This window comes from Nelumbo nucifera, chromosome 7 (genome assembly GCF_055504915.1).
Source record: "Nelumbo nucifera cultivar China Antique chromosome 7, China Antique-T2T, whole genome shotgun sequence".
NCBI classification, from domain to species: domain Eukaryota; kingdom Viridiplantae; phylum Streptophyta; class Magnoliopsida; order Proteales; family Nelumbonaceae; genus Nelumbo; species Nelumbo nucifera.
Window position 1 is genome coordinate 26553030 of NC_142655.1, and position 11315 is coordinate 26564344.

At 35.8% G+C, this 11315-nt stretch overlaps 1 long non-coding RNA gene across 1 annotated transcript; it reads left to right on the forward strand.

The window, feature by feature from the left end:
• The first annotated feature begins 4176 nt into the window (after positions 1–4176).
• On the forward strand, positions 4177–8019 carry LOC148790312 (uncharacterized). The gene is made up of 5 exons (XR_016078862.1): positions 4177–4402; positions 4632–4693; positions 6093–6149; positions 7437–7503; positions 7681–8019. It is a non-coding gene; the product is annotated as an uncharacterized LOC148790312 (long non-coding RNA).
• The last annotated feature ends 3296 nt before the right edge of the window (positions 8020–11315 follow it).

The window sequence follows — 11315 nt, forward strand, 5'->3', positions numbered from 1 at the left end:
TCTAGTATTGCTTCCTAGTTGATGGTCTGAACTATTTGGAATGGTCCAAGGGCATCAAACTTTATGTTACAACTAGGGGGAAGGCTGGTTATATAAGTGGAAAAATAAAAGAACCAAAGTCCAGTACTGCTGAACATGATCGATGGGATCAAGAAAGCAACATGGTTATGTCAGGGCTGTTAGGCTCCATGTTACCTCATGTAAGAAAAAATTTCATATGGGCTGACATAGCCTGTGAAATTTGGGAACAAGCCAAGGCAACTTATTCTGAATAGAGGCACTTTGCCAAGATTTATCAACTTCAAGCAGAATCATCTACATGTAGACAAGGGGACCATAGCCTATCTACATACTACTCAACCCTTACATCTGTCTGGAAGGAGATGGACTATTATCAGACTATTGACTAGAGGAATGATGAAAATGCACAGGAGTCTCCCAACAACGGATTTTTGCTTTCTTGCATGGGATGAATCTGACTTATGAGCCTCTCCAGGTGCAGATTTTGGGAAGTAGGGAGCTTCCTTCAATTCAAGAAGTATATGCTTTAGTTCAATCTGAAGAGAGTAGGAAAAATCTCATGAATGTTTCTAAGGGGGAGCAACATGTTGCCCTAGCTGCAAGAGAGGGTAACACAAGAATGAAAAAAGGGGAACCAAGGAAAGGTGAAGATAAAGACAAACTGTGGTGTATCAACTGCCAGAAGCCTAGACACACCCGGGAAACTTGTTGGGAGTTAGTGGGGAAACCCAAGTGAGCAACAAAAAATCAAGACACTTCAAAGAAGCCTCCTTATAAGAAATTTACCTCTACAAATCTGGCCACACAAGACTATCAACGAAATAATCAAACTATTGTTTTTCCCTAAGAACATCCTAGTGGTTCGGATCCCAAGGAAGAGATCATCAACTCCTTTAGAGATTATTTGGAATTGTATGATAGGACACTCAAACAGATAGATAGGTCGGTTCCTACCCCTTCTACTTCATTCGCTTCTACATCAGGTAAAGGTGCTTCTGCATTTCATATGTGTACCTTTGCTCCCGAGTCACTTTGGATCATTGACTCAAGAGCATCAAACCATACGACTGGTAAGTCCAATCTCTTTCAGACCTACACTCTTCTCTTTGGAAGGGATAAAGTGAGACTTGTTGATGGCCTCTACATCTTGGAGAATAAAGCTGGTCTTGTGGCATCAACCTCTATGAGTCTTATGAGTCAATCTACAAACAGTCAACTGTGGTTATGGCATAATCGCCTTGGTCATTTGTCATTTGAGTCTTTAAAAGTTGTGTTTCCTGAATTGTTCAAGTCAGTGTCTACTACTAGTTTGCATTGTCAAATGTGTCAGTTGAGCAAACATTGTAGAACAACTTTTTCTTCAAATAATAAAATGATCTACTTTGCCTTTCCATGTTGTCTTTTCTGATGTTTGGGGCCCTATAAACATATACCTACTGAGGGTGGGTACAAGTACTTTATCAGGTTTATTGATGACTATTCGAGATACACTTGGCTTTATCCCATACATTCGAGAGAAGAGATTCCCAAGATTGTGCAAGATTTCCATCGCATGGTTTTCACTCAATTTCATATTGAAGTCCAAATCTTCTAATCGGATAATGCGAAGGAGTATTTCCATCAGGACTTAACAGAGTTCTTCTCTTCTCATGGATCTCTTCATAGAAGCTCATGTGCCAAAACACCACAATAGAATGGCATTTCTGAAAGGAAGAGTTGTCACCTCCCCGAAGTTGCCCGAGTATGATGCTTCACATGCATGTTCTAAAACGCTTTTGGGTTGATGTTGTGATGATTGCAAATTATGTTATTAATCATATTCCATCACGCCTCCTGCAATACAAGGCCCCACATCAACTTCTTTTTCCTCAATCCCCTTTATTCTCCATTCCATTACATGTTTTTGGTTGTAAATGTTTTGTTCATGATCTCTCTCCCAGTCGGGGTAAATTGGATCCCAAATCTGTTCCATATGTTTTCTTGGGTTATCCCTCTTCCCGTAAAGGTTACAAATGCTTCAATCCGGTCACACATAAATACTTTGTGTTGATGGATGTGTCCTTTGAATCTGAGCCCTTATTCCATGCCTCTCCTCTGGGGGAGAATAGTGTGAAGGAGGAGAGGCAAGTTCCAAGTCCTCAAATTCTTTTTCCTTCTATTCTTGACTCCTCTCCATTTTGTGTCTTCTTGAGGCGCCATAAGGGACAACTGAACTCAAAAGTTGTGGAGCAATTTGAAACTATACATCCAACACCATCTGACTCCTTGAAGGAAAATCCAAGTACCCTTGTTCCTTTTGATATTATTGAACCTATTGCTATTGATGACTCTACTAATGATCTTGATATCCCAATTGCTCATAGAAAAGAGGTTCAATCATGTACTAATAAACATCCTATTGCTTAGTTCTTGTCCTACGAAAACATTGCTCCCTCATTTCATGCCTTTTTGACTGCCATTGATTGTGTCTCCATTCCCAAAAGTGTTGCAGAAGCCTTATCCATACCTAAATGGATAGAGGCAATGAAGGAAGAAATTAGTGCTCTTCATAAAAGCAACACCTGGGAGTTGGTGAATCTTCTTGAAGGAAAAGAACTAGTGGGATGCAAGTGGGTATTCATAGTAAAGCACAGAGCAAATGAGTCAGTTGAGAGGTATAGAGCCAGGTTAGTTGCAAAAGGGTATACTCAGGTGTATGGGATTGACTATGTCGAGACTTTTGCCCCAGTTGCTAAATGAACACTATTCGGATTATACTATCCTTGGCTGTTAACTTTGATTGGGAATTCCACCAACTTGACATAAAAAATGCATTCTTAAATGGGGATCTAGAAGAAGTGTACATGATTCGGCCTCCTGGGTTTGTAGCACAAGGGTGTGAAGGGAAAGTTTGCAAACTAAAAAAATCTTTATATGGTTTGAAAATATCCTCAAGAGCCTGGTTCAGTAGATTTCACTTGGCCCTTCAGCAAATTGGGTTCAAGTAGTGCCAGTCTGACCATACTCTATTTGTCAAGAGAAATCAGAAGAATGTTGTGGTATTAATTGTCTATGTTAATGACATTGTGATTACAGGGAATTGGGACTCTGAGATTAAGAAGGTCAAAGAATCCCTTGTTATGTAGTTTGAGGTGAAAGATCTGGGACAACTACGTTATTTCCTTGGTATTGAGGTTGTTCGCTCAAAAATGGGCATCTTCATTTCCCAAAGGAAGTATGTCCTGGACCTCTTGTTGGACGCAGGAAAGTTAGGAGCAAAGCCTGTAGATTCTCCTATTGAGGAAAACCATTGGCTTGGTGATTGTACTGGAGAAGCCGTGGCAGATGTCAAGAAATTTCAAAGGCTGGTAGGAAGACTTCTCTACCTATCAATGACTCAGCCAGATATAGCTTATGATGTTGGTGCACTTAGCCAGTTTATGCATGCACCAACATCCTCTTATTTAGAGGCAGCTGAGAGGGTTCTCAAGTATCTGGAGAAGTATCCAGGAACTGGGTTACTTTTCAAGAAACATAATCATATGAAAGTGGAAATCTACACAAATGTAGATTGGGCTGAGGCAGTTGATGACAAAAAATTAACTAGTGGATACTGTACCTTTGTTGGTGGAAACTTGGTTACCTGGAGAAGCAAAAAACAAAGTGTTGTGGCCAAATCTAGTGCTGAAGCCGAATATAGAGTCATGACGCATGGAGCCACTAAAGTACTATGGGTAAAGAATTTGATTGGAGAGTTGGGTCTCTTTGTTGATGGTCCAATGCCTCTCTACTATGACAACAAGGCATCCATTAACATTGCTGTCAATCCAGTTCTTCATGACAGGAGCAAGTATATTGAAGTTGACAAGCACTTCATAAGGGAGAAACTCGAAAAGGGGGAAGTTTGTATTCCTTACATCAGTTCCAAGAAACAACTAGCAAATATTCTTACAAAGGGCCTTCACTATCTATGACATAATGAACTATGTGACAAGTTGGGCATGATTGACATATATGCTCCAACTTGAGAGGGAGTGTTGTAATATGTAGCGGCTGTGGCCTAGTAGGGGCATTTCTGCCCTTTCTTCTTGTAATTTCTTATAAGCTATCGCCCTAAGTATATATACCAACTTAGGTGCCGCCAGCTTTAGATCTGAATATACAATTTCTTTTCTCTCTTCTCTTCTCCCTCTTCTCTCTTCTCTGTCGAACTATAGTTATGTCAGTTGTGTAAGGCATGCAAGTTCCAAATTTAGTAGATGTTCATTCATTTATTTTTTATTGAAGAGTAATGCCTGTCTTTTATGTGAAATTTGCAGTTTGATTCAGACTTCTAAGAGTGGAAGGTGCACATATATTGCTACGTGTGAGGGAGACATTGGGAGTGTTATATCTATGCTAGGTAGGCCTTATTTACGTCTCTATATGAATGTATATTCCTAATAAAGCCAGGCCCCTTTATGTGGATCAGTTAACAAAGTTGAAGAATCGTTGAAATTTAAACCAAGCATTGTACTTTGTACTTAAGTTTCTGTTGAGTTCAGCTGATGTCTGTCCCTTAGTCAAAAACTTGTAGTTACTTATTGTTATCATTTTTCATTTCCTACTCTTGATTATGGTCCAACGTGCAGGATTGGGTATAGTATATATGATTGTAGATGTAGAGGAGAAAGGCCTCATTACACCAAGGAAAGTGAATTGATTCCATGTTAGGTAGATGCTTCTAGAAGAGAAGTGCTTCCATCAATTTTTGACATTGCCAACCATGTTTCACAACCATCCTACAATACTATGTTTTGAATATATTATCTTTACATTTATGAAATTGATGGTTTGTTATCACTTCATGTCATTAGCCAGGGTATTGCCCCTGGTGATCCCTATCATTTTATTTGGTGCAACCCCCTCATGTTGGATCATTACAGAATTGTGGGGAGATGCTCCAATGCTTCTAATTTTGTCACTGCCAAATCATGATCAGACTAACTTGACCACATTTCATGGCAATGATTGTCAACTTTCTATGGTTAATCTGTGTTGGAGTTACTTATTTTACATGTATCTCTCAAAAATCAAGTTTTCTTTACCTTCATTGAAGTGGGAGTATATTAGCTACATAAGGGCACTGGACCTAAGATCTGGAAGGGCACAACAACAACAAGGACAGAGAAATTTCTGGAATAGGGATTGGGGTACAATAACAAGGACAGTGAAATTTCTCAAAGAGAAAAACCCTGAGGTTAAGGTTAACATTTTCATGTTGCATTTGGGATTGTATATTTCTAATCCACAATTTTCGCCTAGTATCGAAGTATTGACTTGAATGAGCTGAACTGAGGTAAGTTCTACTATCAGTTATTGAGCCAGAGGCCAGAGGCCAAGATGTGCAAATCTCAACTCATCTCTACTAGTTTAGTCTCCTACTTTTTGGTGAGGAATTTTCATCTTGGAATACAAGATTGATTGGGATTCAAGGCCTTAAATTAGCTAGTAGGTAGTTAATGGGTCTTTCACTGTTTATGTTATAATTAGAAAGTTCATACCAGAAAAAGAGCTACACAAGGATGGTGACCCATTTCTGCTACGTATGGTAACTGACATTAGTAAGACCCAGGTTACTTTGAAATTTGATAACTTTAGAAAAATGTATTGATATTCTTCATGTAAACCTTTAAAACCTTTGGTTAGGTGATCTTTTTCGGTGAACATGTGAATTTATCTTCATATTAGACATTTTCTGAAGCATCACTAATTAAGCAAGACATTGACATAAAGTTGATTGATTGCTAAATAACCCCCATGAGATATTAATCCTTTGTTAATGAGTTGGAGTTACAAGGTCCTCATGAGCTTGTAATCAGTAGATTGTAAGCTTCAAGTTGGATAGGGTTAAAGCACTAATCTTATAATCTTGTACTGTCCTAGGATCCATGGACAGAATAACTTGGTCATGGTCCTTTGGCTGCCATGAAGGCCCTTGGGCTGCAGTTTAATTTTGTTTTCCTTTTCCTATAATTCACCAATGTAGTTTCTACTTCTGCATAATATTTGATTTACTATTTATTATATTATGATGTTTGTGTAATTTCTAGGTATCAAGTGATGAAGCTATTGAGACTGCAAAGCTTCTTGCTCTGAAGGAATTGCTAGTATATTCTATCTCCAAAAGAATGATTTTTTTCTATATTTTCTATTACCATCTCATTACTCATATATTGTTCAAATGATATAGAGGGGTGATAAAGACTAGGACAAATATATGAAAACAGAAATAAATGGAAGATGGCTAGATCAACTGACCAAAAAACAGGCCCTATGTGGTCCATTCAAATCCCCTAACTGGATTTGCACCAAAATTTGACAGATTCATCTTTTTGTTTTTGTGATAGGCAATAGAATTTGACATATTCATCTTTCATATATATCAGCACTCTTGGGTTTACATAAGTATGTTTTCATCTTGTAATCTGCTATGACATTGGTATTTCAAGAAGTGTGTTAATATCTTTTCCATTCGGATACATGTTTAGACCAATGCCTTTCTAAAATCATTTTCCGGATTGCTAGATCTTTAGAGTTGTTACCCGGGCTAAACAATCTTGTGTTGAACCCAATTTGGATGCTTAATAAAGAAAAAAGTCTTGCAATCTTAAGACTGGTTTTTAATCTTGAATGGTTGCGGATTGGGGTTGCCCAGGTTTTGGGTTCAGATTCAAACCATAGGGTAGTTCACCTTAGTTTTGTTCTTATCACTAGATTTTTTTCAGCAAACTTTCAGCTGCCTCTGTCTATCTTAGGACCGAGGCTTTGGAAAAACTAAGCTAGGTGATGGTTATAGGTTTGGAAATCAGTGGATGGGCTGATAGCAAGTTACCCTCAAGGTTTAGACATCACCATTCAATCTCTGAGGAATTGCAGGGCTGAAACATTGACCCTTGGACCACCTCTACAGGTTTTGTCCCCCTAGTTCCCCTTGGAAGAAATGTATACCCCCCTAGGATGGAGTAGTTGCAGATTGAGAGAGAATAAAGGTAATAATAGGAGGAGAAGAAAATTAATTATGAATAGTGATGGGGTCCCTTCCCTATCAGTAATATCTGAAAAGATTTGGGTTCAAGGCTGGATTGTCCCAGCTCAATCTCTGTATTGAAATCTGTCACGGGTTGTTTTTATGGAGGTAAAATCCAAACCTTCTCTTGGGAGCAAAGGGAATTATGGGTCTGATATTGGCTTATATTGTTAATTTATTCTCTTTTGAGTCCAGAAATAGAAGTCAAAATCCTTATTCTGATTTTTCCATGTTGAATTTCTGAAGAGTGAAGTATTTGTCTTTCTATTCTCTTCAGGGTATGTCTGAAAATTGAAACTACTATTTTGTTTCATCACCTTTCACAAAGACTAAAATCACCCATTTTGTTTTTAAATTTTGCTTGCAGGAATATTTCACTCTTCTTCATGATGGGTATATATTAGAAAACCAGCTCTAATCTTCTTCATTCATCGGTACGTAAAATGTAAAAGAAAATGTTGGTTACTGCGTATGGGGAAGTTGGGTTTCTTTTTTTATTCAAATACGGGGGAAGTTCTACAATGCTAGACTGAGAATAATTCTTTGAATGCAGTATTTTGGTTGCTTTGTTAATACAGTTTACTAATTTGTTCATAATATTCTGGTTGCAGAAGTAAGGTGCCAAAAAGGATGTGTTTCAATTGTTTGTTGATAAGGTGAGGAACCATAAGGATTTAGAATCTAGATGGACTATTTTACAGGAGACCCGGGTTTAACATTTCAGAGGAAAGGATTCTGTTAGCTTTTTGAGAAATCATCCAGAGCTCAAGGATTCTGTCTACTACTATGTACATGAGAAGACAAGAAGAGAAAGAGAGTTCAAAGACTATAGTGTACCATGAACATGGACTAATCAGAATAATTTTTCTTTTTTTTTTTCCTTTCTTGTATGATTAAAGTTCCAAAGGTTGTCAAGAAAGGAAACAAGTTATTTTGTATTGAATTTTAATTTGGATGAATAAAACTACAAGTTTATTTAATAATGAGATGTGTAGCCAATTACAATTAAATTATAGGTTATTTATAACAAATTCCATGTTGTTTTAGTAGGTGTAAAAAAATAATAGAGATTTAGCAGCAATCGGGGGACTGCCATTAGAAAAAATTATGGCAGCCACTATAAACTTATAGCAGCAGTCGGTCTTACCATTTAGCCACAGTCGTGACAGCCGCTAATAATCATTTATAGCGGCAGTTTTCTGCATTTTACTGACAGTTGCTAAAACTGCCGCTAGAACCTTTAGCGACACTTGCTTTAAAGGCCATTTGCCGACTGTCGGTAAAGTTTTTTAGCTGTAGTTTTGATTGCCGCTAAAAATCATTTTTCTTGCAGTGGCTACTATCAATGTGTTTGGATTGAGTGTTGATTCGAGGATTTCAATTTATGAGTAATGCTCATTTTCCATTGAGAACTTAAAGTTGTGTTTGGGTTGAGTGTTGTTTTGAGGATTATAATTCAAGTGTAACCCTGTATAGCCTTATGCTTATACTAATACATCTTATCTCATTTATTCTATAGTTTGTTTGGTTGAGAACATGCATGTGTGATAGATAAACCAACTTAAACTAATCCAATCATTTCAAAACTCTTCTTAACAAAAAAAAAAAAAAAAATCTTCTAAACCAACATAGAACTACTTTATTTATCTTCTTTACTCTCTACATTCAGCTCGGATAAGGCATGGGTAATAATGATGAAGACCCTTTACATTTAGCCTAATATAACTTAAAACATATAGGTATATTCAGCATTCATGTACATCTATAAGAATCAATGTAATATTGTAGGATGTATTTAAATTAGTAATGAAGTATAAGAAAAAAAATAGGAACTACTATAAATAGGAGACATTTGGGTACATTAAAATGGATTCAGTTTATTTCTTTTCCTTGTTCCACATAAATCGTCCCATTCCTATCTTATTCTACAGACATATATGGCCTTTTATTCTGAAGTAGTGCAGGAAGATAGAACTAATAAATCAATCACATGGAGTGAAGCCAAATAACAGACATGCATAGAATTGATGGTAAATCAGGTGATGGCTCAAAATAGACCAATCTCGACATTTAAGTTTTAGTTTTAATTTGATGGTAAACTAGGTAATGGCAGATAGGATGTGGGAGTGACACTAGTTTGAACAATTTGAGTTTTAGTTTTAATTTGAATTTCAAATAATATGGTTAATATATTGAAAATGTTTCTAACATTTTAAACTTACTTATAGTACATTAGATTTGTTTTCCTTGCTTATGTGAATTAATTGGATCTCATACTTGTATTAGAACTAATAAATTGATACAAGGATGGTCAAACACATACACACACTTATCTGCTCATGTGGTAAGGGATTGATGGAACTAGTCATGGAAAGAACAAATGTTAATTATGAATGGTGGTTCTTTTGTTGCCCAAAATGGGAGAATCACCCAAATTCATTTTACTAGGTAGATGAATTTATTGAATATGATGTTTAGCTAGTCCTACATAGGAATTATATGACCCATCATTAATACATAGAACATCACATAGTACAAAGGCATGCTAAATTATGAAAATCAAATGTTGTGTCTCTTGTTGTAGATGCAACATACTTTGCATTGTTCTTCTTATCTGTCTTATAATAGTGGTTTTGTTATTTCTTTTTAAATAGTAATTGTAATTTTGGTGTTTTTATCCATGCACTAGTATGTATGACCAATGGACCAATATTTTGATGCTATGCTTATGTGAATCAATATTTTGTTTGCTAAAATTTTCATAGATATTCCCTTTAATTTTTTTAGCTTAGCTTATAATATTTTTAATTTTTTAGTTTTAAATAATTCAATTATATTTTAAAGTATAAGAATTATTTTTTTTGTTTTAAATATTAATTTTTAATATTTTTATCAATACAAAAATATTTTTATGTTATTTACTTATTTTTATTAAAATAAATATTTATTGGTTAATATGAATTTATCGATGATTTTTCCAATTTATTTTGGGTATAAAGTGTAAAAATTGTTCATTTATGATCGATTGTGTATATCATCTTATAAATTATATATGAGATGCATGGAATCAAAATGTGTGGTGTGGTTACAAAACACTACTATGGATTTGGACTAATTCAGCCCACATAGTCTATCCATAGTTCAAAACAATTGTAAATTGTGGTGTGTTGTAGATTGGTTCCTACCACAATGTTGTGATGTAAATTAACCCACAACCATCAGTTTCTCATCCACATTATAAAACACTCTCTTAGACAAAGGTACCCAAACTCGTGACTCATGAGCAGTGTAAGAAAACTTTCATATTTTCATTTACTTTATTGGATCAAAAGTCTTAAGTTTGGATCTTTAGTTTTAGATAATCTTATATTAGCAGCACCATTGGAGAGAGAATTAATAACTGTCTACCAGGCTGTGGAACCAATGATTAGTAATAAAATATATGAGTATATTTTACCATTGGCATGGGGCGTTATCATCAAATGTATAGCCATCGCATAACCTGAGTAACACAACTCTAGCCCAACGAAATACAACCCAAAGTACTACTTGAATTTTTGGGCTCTGGGTTGGGCCTAAGCACGACAATTCTAGTCCAACTCGATTTAGGGTTTTTTAAGCCTGATCAGGCCAACTCAATTCAGGTTGTTCTTGCGTTACATTCTATATTTACATCATATATTATAATTTATAATCTTATATGAACAACGTGGGCCCAAGCTCATGCACAAATGTAATTGCAACTTGAGAGCAAGTTCCATGTGTGTAGAAACACATGCTGGTTATTGTAAAACTACAAAATTCTTACCTTCGTTATCTATTCCAAGGGGTGTAAACTTGGACCGGATTGGGTTGGGTTGATAATTTGTTAAATTTTAATGGGCCCAAATTTGCAGCCCTATCCATTCCTTGCTTACTCTCATCTTGTCGCATTTGTTTGAATAATTTTATTTTTTTAATTTCTCTTCACTTGGTTTCTTATCTTTATCCCTATTTCTTTCAATATTTTTTTGCCTAGTTTTGCATTCCTTAATGGTAATTTAATTATTGAATTTGTTATCTTGATGAGACATCTTACTTTTGTTAATTATCCTTCTTCTCCTAATGTTAAGAACCGATTTAAGGGTCTGTATGGTTTGTAGTTGAAATCAGAACCGGAATTGAAATCATTTGGAATCGGAATCAGAATGATTTATTCCCATAGTCTGTTTGGTTTAAAAAAAATGGAAATAAGAATTTGAATCAG